The sequence below is a fragment of the Nipponia nippon genome, unplaced genomic scaffold, assembly GCF_047370975.1.
Source record: "Nipponia nippon isolate SJK-2023a ecotype South Korea unplaced genomic scaffold, ASM4737097v1 scaffold_18, whole genome shotgun sequence".
NCBI classification, from domain to species: Eukaryota; Metazoa; Chordata; class Aves; order Pelecaniformes; family Threskiornithidae; genus Nipponia; species Nipponia nippon.
In genome coordinates this window covers 3,173,652-3,187,572 of record NW_028262334.1, presented here as the reverse complement: position 1 = coordinate 3,187,572, position 13,921 = coordinate 3,173,652, and the positions used below count along the sequence as shown (strand labels likewise).

The 13,921-nt window shown below is 42.0% G+C and overlaps 1 protein-coding gene across 8 annotated transcripts in view; it reads left to right on the top strand.

Moving 5' to 3' along the window:
• The window catches only part of MLXIP (MLX interacting protein), a 54,438-nt gene that overhangs the window by 13,311 nt on the left and 27,206 nt on the right, over positions 1–13,921 (top strand). The window lies entirely within an intron of this gene.

The window sequence follows — 13,921 nt, the reverse complement described above, 5'->3', positions numbered from 1 at the left end:
TTCAGTTCACTTTTAGGGAGTAAGTTAATATAATAGTTCATGTCATTTTCCTTTACAGTTGAGAGGGACTGTAGGGGGCTGGAGGGAGTGTCATACAAACATGCTCGACTCTTCCCCAAGCACCGGCTTGCGTCCACTGCTGGAGACGGCATAGTGGGAAAGCTGGACCCTTGGCCCAAGCTATATGGGTGTTCTTACAGCTCTTGCTAAAGCAGGCGAGTTCTGGTGGCAGGTACTAGGGTGAGCTAGACAGCATTTTAGTATCAGCTGTGAAAAAATTCCAGGCAGCACTTTCACTGTTTGCTAACCTTTTTTCTTCTAAATAAGAGATTTGTCTTATACCTTATAAAAATTACAGCTTTAGAGTGCTCTCATTTTATAGCTTTTGCTTGGTACAGAAATGTGCATTTTCTTCAGGGCAGCACAGGACAGTATATGTCATTTGGTCTCTGGAAGCTGCAGATAAGCCCGGTTTGTGTTGCTGTGTGGCTGCTTTCTGTGATACCAGCCTAGTTCTGTGCTGCTGCTTTCCCTAACCGGCTGCCTGAAGGTACTGGATATTCCTCTGTATTGTGAAAGCAGAGAGCCAATATGTTTGTGACTTGAATGACTCTGAGATCCGAGTCATTCCTCGTATGAGGGGTAGTCTGTAATCAAACTGCAAGGGAGTAAGAGGCATTCCTGTGTTCTGGTCTGTCTCCCTTGCTGTGTGAAATAGTTAACCCTTCATAGGAACCACGTGATTAGATTTCGCTCATTTACTTTATCAAATCAGCAAACGTTATTGAAGAGCACAGCTCAACTTAGAGACTCTGTGAGTAGATGCACAGAAATTTGCAATAAAAGCCAATTAATTACTGTTTCTAATAAAGTTTTGGTCTATGAAGGCTGTTGTTTAGGAGCCCAGCATGCATCCCATCTGTTTTCAGTATCCAGTCATACAAGTAGAACACTCAAATCTCCAGTAAAAATCTTAGTGGAGCTTAAGGAGCCTAAAATTTTTATTAGCAGTTTTTATTAGCACATTAGTAGGCTTGGGGTCTGACCTCTGCATGTGGTGATTATAGGCTGTGTGGATGTAGCATGCTTTCTAAAATGGGGAGACAGATCCTAGGAAGTGTAGAGAGATTGCTTCTCTCTGTAGCATAAATGTGCGAGAAATGTCATTTACCTTTCATTTGAGCACTCTAAGGGACTCTACAAGGTGAAGGTTGATGCTGGTTTATTTTGATTTTTGGAACGTGGAAGAAGCGTGGCTCAAAGAAGAAGAGACTTGTGTGACTTCAGTGATGTGGGGTTTTTTGTTTTGTTTGTTGTAAGATTCAGGAAAGTGCTGATATTGTAATTTGCTTTACTCGGGAAGTCGCCTCTTGCGTTGGCGCATAAACCATCTTGGCCCATTTGAAAATGCGTTCTTGGTGAGGAAAGGGGATAAGTCAGTCCAGCTGTGACTTAGCTGGGGCATGGGTGAACGGTGTGAGAATTTCTGAACTGTTTTGCTGGTAGATATTTGAGCATGGGGGCTACTGTGAGTAAAGGAATGACTTGATAAGGTTATATTGCAATAAAACCAAGGTCTTTGTCTGACACTCACCACATATAGTGAGATTAAATATTGCTTTATAAAGTTAACTGCTATGAAGCATTTGTCAATGCCCTGTGCTGTGATGAGCATAATGCGCATAACCACCATCATTATACAGTAACAAAGTCACTTCAGCGTAACTGGAGCCACTTTCCTAAGAACAGGGCTGATCTTCTCTCCGTGTGTGTGTGGGAACCAGGCATCTCCCTTGGCCTGTCCAATCCTAAATGGGCACCGAGAGCCATCTGGGAAAAGCATGATGAGGATTGTATGTCCCAAGCGTTAGTATGCTACCTGCCACGTCCTGGTTAATTAATGAAGGATCACTTGCACAGCCTTCCCTGCAGTGCTGCAGACAAGTTTCCACAGCTCCTGTTTGAGCTGGTGACCCAGAGGTGGAGGTCTGTTTTCCTCTATTTGTTCTCTGAATGTTCAACCTTCCTAGGAGGCTGTGGTCTTTGAGTGGTGAATCCCAGGGAGTTTCGCTGCTGCGCTTTGAGACGCGGCTGCTCCCGTGGCAGGGGCAGGAGGAGCTGCCACTTCACAGGTCCATGGGACGTTCACCTCTAATTGAAGGGCTGGTTTTGGGGAAGGCGTTGTCAAAGCATTTGTTTGCACTTAGATCCAACAAAGCTCCAAGTAGAGACTTTTCCTGTGAGGTGTGCATGGCCTTTTAGAGATGCTTTTATTTTATTTTATTTTTTTAAACTCCTTTTTTTTTCCCTCATTCTAGTCTGTTTTATGTTAACTCTGGAAGGGGTTTTGTCCCTACATTATCTTTCTGTGGGATTTTTTTTTTTAATCTTTCAGTAGCCTTAGTAGTAACACAACGGTGCCGTTAGTCTACTTCTGTCTTTTGTGTAGTTTCTGGTTTAGCTTTTATGTAAACTTTGAATAAACTGTGTGCGCTGTTGCAGTCTTGAGTCTTTATTAACTGAATTTGGTAATAAGTCTGGTGTTTTTCATGCTGCAGGGAGTTGGTTGCAGACAGCTGGTATGAAAGCTTTGTTTCACAAGGGGAGAGGTGGGGGGGGAGCGTCTCTGCTTTTAAATCACTTAAGTCGCTTTCAGAATAAGATCTCTGAAGTCTCGCAGTATATTTATAGGCTTGTAATGTTGTGCAGAGAATGTTACACTATCCTCTGTGGCAGAAGTGCCAGTTTCGGGTTTCTCTGCCTGTTGAGCATGGTAAACAGCCCTGGGTTCCTGTCAGTATGTGTGCTGCTCAGAGCTGTGCTGATCGGCCACGCTGATACGGTTTGGGTTTTTCAGAAGCTCTTCATGTGAAAAGTCTTTGAACCATAATTTAGGTGCTTAAAACAAGGTCTCGGATCATCACATCTTGATCAGTTTATTAATCTAGGCTAAGGCCTTAACATGACACGTTCATAGCTCTTTGTACAAGAGGGTCCTTGCCAACAGCCGTCCTTTTAAATGAGAAGGAAGGTGCACTGGACAACCATATCATTCTTGCTCATCTGTATCAGAAAACAGCTCTTTGTAATGAATATTCTGATTCTGAGAAAGTTGATGAAAAGCCAGTGGCAGAAATCAAGTTTTAGGAAGAAGTGGAAAATTTCAAGAGACTGTGAAATAAGCGAGTAGGATCACTTCCCTTTATATTGAAGCTGCTCTAAAAATTACACTTCTTATTTTTCACTGTGCATGAGGGAGCGCAGGAAACACTTCAAAAACAAGGAAAATCAAATGTATTGATCTGATGCGAATTACTTTGTTGATATGTTTATCAATACAACGTGTTGATCATCATAACGGTTGGTAGCAGTAGTTCCTCTACCTCCTAGCAGAGATTTTTGTAAGAAAAGATCACGGTAGAACTTATCATGATATCCTTGTTACACCACCTGCAACGTTGTTAGATATATAAAGTTTCCTTTGCCTCACCAAAATCTTCTAAACCTTGTTTGAGCAGCAGGGAGGCAAGATGGAGAGAAGGAAGTGATGGAGAGGGGAAGGGATGCCTCGAGTGTGGTGGCTGTCCTCTAAAAGGGAAGCGTGCAGCGGGGAGGGAGCTGAAAAAAAGCTGTTGGTAAAGATGATGCAGCAAAGAAAATCTGGTAACTCTCACAGCCCTCACTGCTGGTGATCACAGGGTTAGTTGCTGGCGCACCATTGCGTATTACGAAATCGCAAGGTATGTTAAAGCTGATGTTTGTCTTCTGCTCCTTTCAGGCAAAGAATAGAGCATGTGTTCCCTAAATGAAAGTTCTCAAGCTGGTTGTGTTAAAAATAGTTTTGACAACTTTGTGAATGATGCTGAATACTTATTTTCTGGTCGTTCTGGCCCAGGGCACAACACTGACTGAGCTACATGAACCTTGCAATCCTAGCACCAGAGAGAAGGGGAACTGGAGAGGGGGTTGGATTTGAAGTTTTGCATCTCTAGCTTGACTTCAGTACTTGGCCTGCAGCTTGCAGGTGGAGAACAGCTGTCTGCCATTCTGTGAGTGGGTTTCGTACTTAACTGCTTTAAATACAGAGATAACATGATCATTTTGTTACAAGGGTGAGCCCTTTAAAACATGAGGCATTAAGCTACACTGCAGAAAACATTAAAAAGAATCGCTTTCCCACCCTCTGACCCAGCAATTCCTGTAGGCAACACTGGTAGCACCTCCTGTTCTTAAAGTTGCCCACTAATCCCTACTGTGTAACTGTACTTTTTGGTTGTTTTAACTGTTTGATCTGAATTTTCCTATGTCTGAGCCTATGTTTTTTGGATGAGAAGTTGTTCAAAGTGGTTTAGTCCGTTCCACTAATAAACTGAAACAAAATGTATTGCCCAGATTTAAAAAAAAAAAAAAAAAAAAAAGGAAAGGAAAACAAAGACGTTCCAATCATTTTTCAAAGATTATATTACCCTAAGGATCGGAGCAGGGCCATGAAATGTGGTGAGGAGGTGGCCCGTGTTCAAGTGGAGTGCTTTGTCCTGCAAAACTGCTTTTAAATTTGGTGAGATCAGAATTTTCTAAGAAACTGGAGGTAGCAACTAGTCAAAGCAGTGACTGTAGAGGTGGTCAGAGCTTTGGCTGGAGGTCTGTCTGGCATAGTGAGAGATCAGGAAAGGGAACTAGGTGCAGTTTTGCAAACAAACGCAGGCATGTCATCTCACGTGCACCAGATCAGAGAAGTGGATAATGAAATGTTAATAGGTCCGTGCCTCAGTTTCCCACCTGCAAAATGAGGGTGAAAGCACCATAGAAAAGCTTGTGAGGAATTTATAAATCAAGGTATGAGCACTGAAAAGCAAACAGCATGAGAGGCCACCAGCGAGAGTGCTAAATATTCAGGATGTGCTGCTTACCATCTATTCTGTATGTGGAGGCTTAGGATATGGACGGATTGCTTGTGATCCTATAATAAAGGCTTTTCATAATAAGAAATGTGCAAAGATACCTACGTATAAATTCAGATGCTTCCTGCCTTTTGTAGTGATTGTGTATGCTACCATAATTTTCCTTTTATGTGGGATTTAATTCAATATTAAACATGCATTGGCGTTCACTTCCAACTGAGATTTGAACTCCCCTGCATAGAGTACATGCTACATTTATACAGTGTGGGCTCAAGCCCATGCTTAAACCACTAGTTCTTACCTCAAAGAAACTTTTTTTTTTTTTTTTTAACTGAATACTTAGGAATTGTGATAATCTTCACTTTGTATGCTTTCCACGTCTACATCTAATCTGCCAGGAAAATAAATGACAGATTGTCTCTTAAATGTTTTATACCAGAATAGAAACTTTGGGTTGCAGTGTTTGTTTAAACAAAAATCAAAACAATTTCCTGTGGAGTTTATTTTTTAAATAATAAGCCTGTATTACTGCAAAAGTTTTGTAACTCTCTTAATTGTAAGATTTTTAACTACTGACCATGTTTACAATGATGTTTTCTTCCACAGGAAGGTTTGAGGAGACCTGACGTTTTTACCCATGCTGATATTTGACCAACAGATGTGTTCCTAGCAGACCCCAGAAATAGTTCAGAAAATATGAATATTTTAATGTTTATTTGTAAAGAGAAAAAAAATTTTGCCACAGAGATAAAAATGGATTCTATGTTGTCTTGAATTCTCTAGCCAAGTGGGAGAAAAATTAAGACTACTTTCTTCTGTCTTTTTCATTGACCAAACGCAAGCTGAGAAACAGCAATGCCAAATAAAATGATAATGCAGGTGCAGGTCAGCTTAGTTCTTACAGTGTTACTTTATACCATTTTCCTACTGAGCATAGTAAAATATTTCATGCATTATTCTGTCGTGCTGGGAAATTCACCAAGAGCTGGGGAACGTGTAAATTGAAATATGCAAATCTAATCCTTGCTAAAACTTACTGTCGCTAGCAGCATTTCTAGTATGGGGCGTGTGGCTGGGGCATGATCGGCTGGCGTTCTGTCCTCGCTTTGCCACCGATACACTTTGTGGCCGTGGGCAGCTGCTCTCCATCCTGGTATTTCAGAGTTGGACACAGGAAAGTGGTGGTACTTGCCTCTGACCCTAGATGTCAAACCATTGTCTAAGTTCTGTATGTCGGTGTCGTTTTTTTCATGATGGTATCTCTGGTAGTTCTTTGAAGAAGGTCTTGATTTTTGACAGTTGAAGTATGTGACATTTTATAGAGTTCTAATGTTCATAGTTACGAAGTACATGACACTCGTAGATGGGCAAACGTAAGTACAGCAGGGATCAAGGAGAGGATTTGCTCGAGAGCAGCAATAGGTGGTGATGGTGAGGCCCGTTTCTCAGCCTTTTGGCTGAAATATTAGCGATATTACTTATGAAGCTTTTTTGGTTTTCTTGCTGTTTCAGTTCTGTAGTAAAGTGAGTCAATGCTGGACAAATGTCAGAAAAGCAGGAACATTTCTAGAAATATCCTTTGATTTCTGACTGGAAATGAGAAACTGTCTAAATATTCTGAGTCTTTAAATAGACACTGGCTGAAGGACACTATAGCCTCCAAGTCTCCTTGATATTTGCAGTGTTCTTCATGTTCCCCTTCGCCCTGTGCTGTTGCAGCGCTCTTTTCACCCTTTTATAACTTGCACGAAACCTGCTTCTGTTGAAAGCATTTCTCCAGTGGTCCTTCCCAGCTGTCTGCAAGCCTTCCTCTTCATACAGCTGATCTTGGCCATGTTATGTTTGGCGAAAACTACACCGTGAAACTCCTATCCTCGATTGATGTAATGACGGTATGAAAAGCTGTCAGCGTAGATGTGATAATACTCTCAAAACGTGAGTTTTTCAGCTCTTGATTTCTCTGAGGAGGCTGCAGTACGTTGCCTCTGCAAAGCACAGGTCTGCTGGTATAAGCCAGGGTAGTGCTCAGCGTGCCACAACGCTTACCAGGTCCCTTCATCTGTCACCAGCGTAGGCATGGTCTTTATCAGAGCAAGAGCCCAGACACTGCAAACCTTCATTTATGCAAATTAAGTCGAACTTCCAAGCTTTGCTTAAAATAACATTCAATTTGTAAAATAAATAAATGAAGGTTTATGATGCGTTCGTTGGGGCAGGAATGTTTGTTTCTGGTGTGTGACTGATCTTTTACTTTCTTATTCCTTTTCAGGAGGTGCATCCCTCAGCCTTCCTGGGTGAAATCAGTGTAGATAACATATTTCTTGGAGGTGTTGCAATTCCAGTTTGCCAGTGGATAACTTTGATTTTTGCTTTTCATTTTTCTAACACTTCTTAATATATAATGCTCATGATAGAGGAAAAATGTTTGTCTGTTCTAGTATCTCTGTCTTCAGGATTTAAGTATTATTTTTAAAAGGAGATGAATCAAATAGTGGGGAGGGTTTGGTTGTTTTAAAATGTTTGATGTAACTCCAGTACAAAGCTCCCCACTGTTGTTTGTGGAGTGTGGGCAGTGTAACATCCCTCCATAAACCTGGAGTTGGCTACTGCGGGAGGATTTCGGGTAAGGCGGATGAACTAGGTAACCAAGAAAATGAGCTGTCCTAGTGCTTGCTTTTGAAACGAGCTCTGTCTGGGATTAGTATCCTAGAGCTGCAGCTGGGATTAACTTTGTAGGTACAAATAGTAAGATGCTAAAGCGTGGCCTCCTCGCAAGTCCTACACACATTCGCTCAGTGTAGGAATGTTTTTGTTTCACTTGCCTGCCTCTTTGGTGTGGCATACAATGCATATAATCTGATTCTCTGAATGAACCTTTGTTTGGGGAAATACTGTTAGTTTTGGCTCTTGGAGAGCTGAGCTGACAGGCCCAACTCCCCAACAACACAGATCGGAGATTAAAAAACAAACTAAAGCCACGCCTTCAAAAAAAAATGCTGGGGAGAAGCAAAAAAGTTCCTTTTCTGGGTTGCTGAAAAAGCTAATCTATTTAGCTTTTTAGTAATCTAAAATCAGAGGTGTTTTTTTTTTCTATTGCTTAAATTAAGAGCCTCATTACCGTCACCTGCAATAAACAGAAAAATCTTAAGTCTACCTCAAAAGATTGCATGATCATGTGCAGGAAGGAATTGGGGGGGAGGCACAGAGGAAGTGGGTTTTGAGGCAGGAGTTAACAAGGCAAAAAGGGACACAATACGTTTTTGTAGCTCGTTCCTGTAAGGTGAATTTACAAACTTCAGATTTGAAAACAAGACAGTTTGCTTACAATTATATAGTACACAAGACCCCTATGGTCTGTATGAGAAGTGATTCCTGCAGCTCTGCAGTAGCTGCTTTTCAAGGTATCTTTGCTGTGTTTGCTGAGTTTGCTGAGAATATATATTTGGGCAGCAGGGTCAGGCCTGTGGAATCTGAGCCGCGGCGCTCAGAGGTTTATGTTTAAATTCCATGTACGATAGATCTAGGCCAGGTGCTATCCGAGTGCAAAAGAAAAAAATAACTTCTCCTGAGCTAGAGAGCCAACTCTAGCCCTACATATCAAAACAAGTGAAAGATGAGGGTGGAAATTTAAGGTTTTACATGCAGAGTATGGCAGTATGTCCAAAAAAAAAAAAAAATCTGTGTCCCACTTGTAGTGCTGTCACTCACACACTTCATAGCCATGGGCATATATATGCGGCATTTAGTTCACTACAATCGCAAGATAGCTAGCCAGCTGAAATGCCTTGCTCAGCAACCTTTGTATGTCACGGTGTGGAGAAGGAACTTAATTTCTGAATGGGGGAAGGGGATTTTTCAGACTGGTATTTAAGGCAAAGTCTTCCCTATTGTCTTCTATTAGAAAAGGATTTGAAACATAATGCTATGGTACGGTTTTGACCGTTTCTGAGGTAGATAAAAAATGGGGAACTGCAAGTTGAATCAGAAACGGCTTAATAAAGCATTTGAGCTGTATAAAAAACGTAAGTTCTACCGTACCATGCTATATAGTTTTCATTTAATCAACATGTATTCAAACCACCTATTAAATGGAGGTGATGTAAGCTGACCAGACCAGCCTTCTGAGATTGTCTTGTTTTGGGTGGAATTTATCTTAATATTTAAAACTCTCCTTCTCTGCCCCTTCAGTGCTCTCTGTAGAAATCAGTGTTTCTTAATGCTGGTTAGTAATGAAAAAAACCCTAAACTGCCTCTGAGTTTGCACACAGATAAATGTACATTTCTGTCCAAATCCAGAGAGTGGTTGTGTCATGTGGTTTTATGCTGACCGAAGTCCATCTTAAAATCCTCTCATTTAAGGGAGGAGAACAGGGGATTCTTCTGTTGTGAGTCATCTTATATCAGAGCTTGATCATGCTTCTACTGATCTCTGCAGGAGTTTTTCCATTGAGTTTATTGATTGCATGGTTTTTCAGTGTTATAGAGAGCTACTGGTTTAAATTCAGTCATCCTAACAGCTGTGAATGGCATCTCACGTGTCCCATACCTGTTAAGGAAGAAAGTCACCCATTTGTCTTGACCCTACTGAGTCAAAAGCATCACTAAAATATCCTGTAAGATCATTCATTAACTGCTCTTCTAGATAATATTTGTTAGCCTACACTTCAAATGCTGTTCATTGCTAATCACCAGTGGAAGGCAACCCTTTAACGTACAGTCTTTAAAAAAAATAAAAAAAATCTATGGAGACGAGAATGGAAGAACCCTCCATAGGTACTGTTTTACTGTGTGTGCCTGAAATGCTTTATTTTGGGTGTTATTAACAGAAGAAAATTATGAGATTCTCAGAGGCAAAACTTTGCATAAAAGTGGACATTGCCAGGGTAAAATCTGTTTTGTACCATGTTAGAATACATACTTCTCCCTACTTACATTTCAGTTGATTGAAGAAAAATTTAAAAATCAAACCTGTTTAAGGGAATCGGGTCACACTCTCACAATGGTCGTTTGTTTCTTGTACTTTGCTGCAAATCTTGTGATGTTTGAACGTTTGTAATTGTTTTTAAAACACAGCTGCTTTCACTGGAATTTTAGAAATGCAGAGAGTTGTGTTACTCTGACAGATCAGTGCTGCGTTATCTGTCTGCCTGCTTGGTTCTCAGTTGCCTGAGGTAGTTCCTGAGCTGGGAAAAAGTATGTAAAAAACTTGGGAATGGACTCCAGCCTCTCTTGGGATACCCAGGCCTCATAGTTGAAAGCAGCAGCATATGGAAGTCGCAGCCTCGATTATCTGCAGCTTCTCTTCTGAAAAAACCGTGACTCCTCCAATGCATGTCAGGACCCCTGTGTCCAAGGGGAATTCCAGCTCTGTTGGCTGTTCAGCTGAAGCTTTTTTAGTTGGTTTACTATGATCAAATCCCTTGAGGACATTTGGTCTCAGGAGGTGGAGTTTTCTGCATGGGAGACTGAACTGAGCTGCTGGAATGTATTGCACATTATCCACCAGATGGTTTTCAGCCACTTTGATTTGATCTGTGTTTGATAGTGATGAAGATATGAAAGTCACATATTCCTCCAGCATTGCTTACGTGAGCCGGCCCATCCTGGGTAGCACAGGCTGTGCTTGTGGCAGCAACAGCCCCTGCAGAATGCAACCAAGAGCTTAGTTCCCTCTGCGCTCCTCTCCTTGGGCACCGTCTGTGTAGCACCAGCACCAGGTCATGCCAGTGGTGGTGTGGATGCAACTGTCCCAGCTTGTACCATGGAGTATTTGGTCCAAGCCTCCCTTGGGACGCTCTCCTCCTCCCCTCTTTGGAACCAGCACTCCTGCAGAGTTGCAGCAGCCGTTGTAGAAGGAGCGAGGACCATGTGTGCACTGATGTTTGCTCGCAGGTACCTTGTGACTGCCTAGCTGGTCAGCAAGTTGCCCTGCATTTCTTGTAGGAGTCAGCATGGTCTTGGGAGACAGGGAGCTGGCAGGAGCAGCAGCCAGTGGGTCTCTCCATTTGGGTTTTGTTGTTGTTACTTTGCTGCTTTAAAATCTGAAGATGGGTTTCAGTTAGGCAGCTGCTCTCAGTCACAGTGTTGTGCAAAGTAATTGACTTTCCATTGACTTTGGAATTTGGAATAGTGTCTAAATATTGTTGTCAGCTTCATGCTGATTCCTCTCCACTGAGGCTAAAGTCGTTCCACTTATGACCTCAAGCTGGACTTGTGCTTTGCTCCCATGGGAACTAAAAATAATAATTATTTTAAGAATAGGTTCTTAATCACTTCCTTCTTTTGATGCACTACTTTTGTTTAGCATTTTGTAAGAATGTAATAGAAAATGTTTTAAACTATTTGTGTTTTAATTCCAGTTTTAATTAGCTCTTTCAAGATGCAAGGAGGGTACAAGAATTAATTACAGTTCCTTTCAGTTGTTTTGTAGAAAAACATTTGTTGTTGTTATTCTGAGTGAAGATTATTAGAGTTTTGTTGCTTTGGCAAACTGTCGAGTCACGCAGAGCTATGAAGAGATGAACATTAAGTTGACAGATTTCTTAGTCAGAGGTATGTGGGCATTTTGTCAGTGTTGGTGATGCATCAGCATGTTAATCTCCTGTCTCCGAACTGTTAATGTACATGTGAGAAACAGGAAAAGATATGCTTTAATCTGGGTTTAGAAGGAACGATAAGACAAGATACACGATGATTTTGTGGCAGAGCTGGCTGTGCAGTGAACACTGTGAAGGTGATGAGATAGTTTGCAGAGATGGAGAAAACATTAAACAGATGGAGAGCCACAGTCTGCCCTGACCCACAGCAGCTGGGTAACAGTGAGATAAAATACTTAATTTGGAGATCTTTCCATAAACTGAAAGAGTCTTGACACTCAGAAGTGGGATTTTGGGAGATGTATTTCAAAGAGTGGCATATGGGTGCTCTAGGAAAAAAGAAAAAAAAAAAAAATCCAGAAGGGCTTTCCTAGACTTCAGTGAGCAAACAAAGTGTGCTTGTACTGAGTGTCTTAGAGCCCAGCTACAGAGAATAACGCAAGTACATTAATAATTGTTTTTCCTATTCCTTGCTAATAGTTTACGTGGTTTACTATTACTTCCAGTCAGTGAAGTTGCTTGCTCCAGCAAGTCTACTTGCCTTAGAGGGAGCCAATGTCCCATTTTGTGTACCAAATTTTGTTTGCGCTTTCCCTCTTCTCAAGCACCAGAGTCCCAAAGGCTGCAGCAGGGCATTATAGCATAGCCTAGAGGGCTCAGCATACAGCATACACCCTGAAGGGGCAGCTGGGCATGGGCCGTGGTGAACAGAGGACCCACGGGCTTGTCACTTACCTGCTCGCTTGCTGCTGCGAATTGTCCTTTTAGTGCAGTTGATACCTGGCCTCTACATCCACTTCCCTGTGTGTATAAAAGCACAGCAGTTTATTTTTAAAGAGGATGAGGAGCACAAAAAAATCTTTTTATTATTGGGCAACAGCTCACCTGATGGTGGTTTAACCTATTGCTACAACTGGCATTATACGTAGTCGTCAAATTGAAAGAGCAGACCTGGCTTTTCTTTACTTGTCACTTGACCGAGGTCTGGCATTTGCTCATCTGTTACCATCCCGGTTGTGGGAATACCTGAGTGGTAACAGCAGTTGTGGTGCTAGCAAGGGAGAAAGGAAAGGATGAGCCAGCTACTTGACAAAAGTGGTGTTTTAATATCCTGCTGTTGGCAGCTCTGGCATTCTGGCTTCTTTTGTGTAGGCCGCAAGGACTTTTTACTTGTTTATAGTATTACAAGTTTTATTGCAAGTTTTCTTTTAAAAGAGCTGCTCTGAGGAGGTTTCCCAGACCAAGTAGGAAATGGGGAATCAGCAGTTCTCCAGCTTCTGGCCTCCCTCTGCATGGCCTTGGGCAAGCCAAGGGAAGTGCCTGGCACTTCTGTAGGGTGTGCGTCCTATTCTCACAGTGATTTTGGAGCTCAGGTGTAAAATAGGGATGTTAAAGGAAGAATAATTCAGCTCTTTGGGTTCATTTTTACTGAACGCGTGATAGCAAATATACAGTGCCCTAGCGCAGGCCAGTTCTAGTACATCTCTCTCTAGTGCCACTGCAATTCATGGTAGAAGTCATTCCCGATTGACCAGGTTCTTGGTGATCTTTTCTGAGAGAGCAAAGTGTTTGGAGGTGTCGTTGCTCCTGTCACTCATTTGTGTACTCTTCACTACAGAAGACCTTAACCTCTTGACCTGATGCTGGTAATGTTTCAAGAGGAACCTGTTGCCTTTGCGTGTGTTGTCATATCGATCGCAGCTTGTATTGCTGATCCGCTTCTGTTGTAACAAGGATGCGCAAACAGCGTAAGGAGACATAAACTAGGAAGATGTATGGCTAAAACCACAAAACATGAGAGGGAGAACCTGGGGTAGGCATAATACCCATACTTCAATCTGTGGCTTGAAATTTACCACATTATTAATATTTCCTACTACTTCTGCTCTGTCAGTAGTGTGGATTAATGATTCATAAAGGTGTGTTTTAAAGGGCTGGGTAGTTTGTGTTTATACAGTGTTTACTGGAGTCCCTGTTGCTGCTGCTTTTTTCCTTCCCTCTCCCTCCCACCTGCCAAGATTGTTCATACATAAGCCATTTCTGTTTCCAGCCTTCCCTTTCCTTGGATAAAAGTTACTGTCTCTAGTCTGTTGGTGATCCTGTGTGCCCAGCTGTGTTTACCAGCACTGTAGAATTGGTGGGTGGTGGTTTTTCTTGGGCCAGAACTGGCACTTCATTCTTCCTTTCCAGTGTTACCAGCCTGGAAGATAGAATGGAACTGTAGGAATGAACCTCTAGGCCAGGTTTTGGGCTTAATTTTGAGCAATCTTGTTCTCAGTTGATGGAAGCTCATAGGCTGGCATTTGAGAAGGTGGGATACTGGCAAGGAGGAAAGTGAGTTTGGGTGAGATGAGTTGCAGTCCTGCTGAAGATACTTGTGAGACCAGTTGTGACAGTCATTAGCAGGCAGATGAGAACATGAAG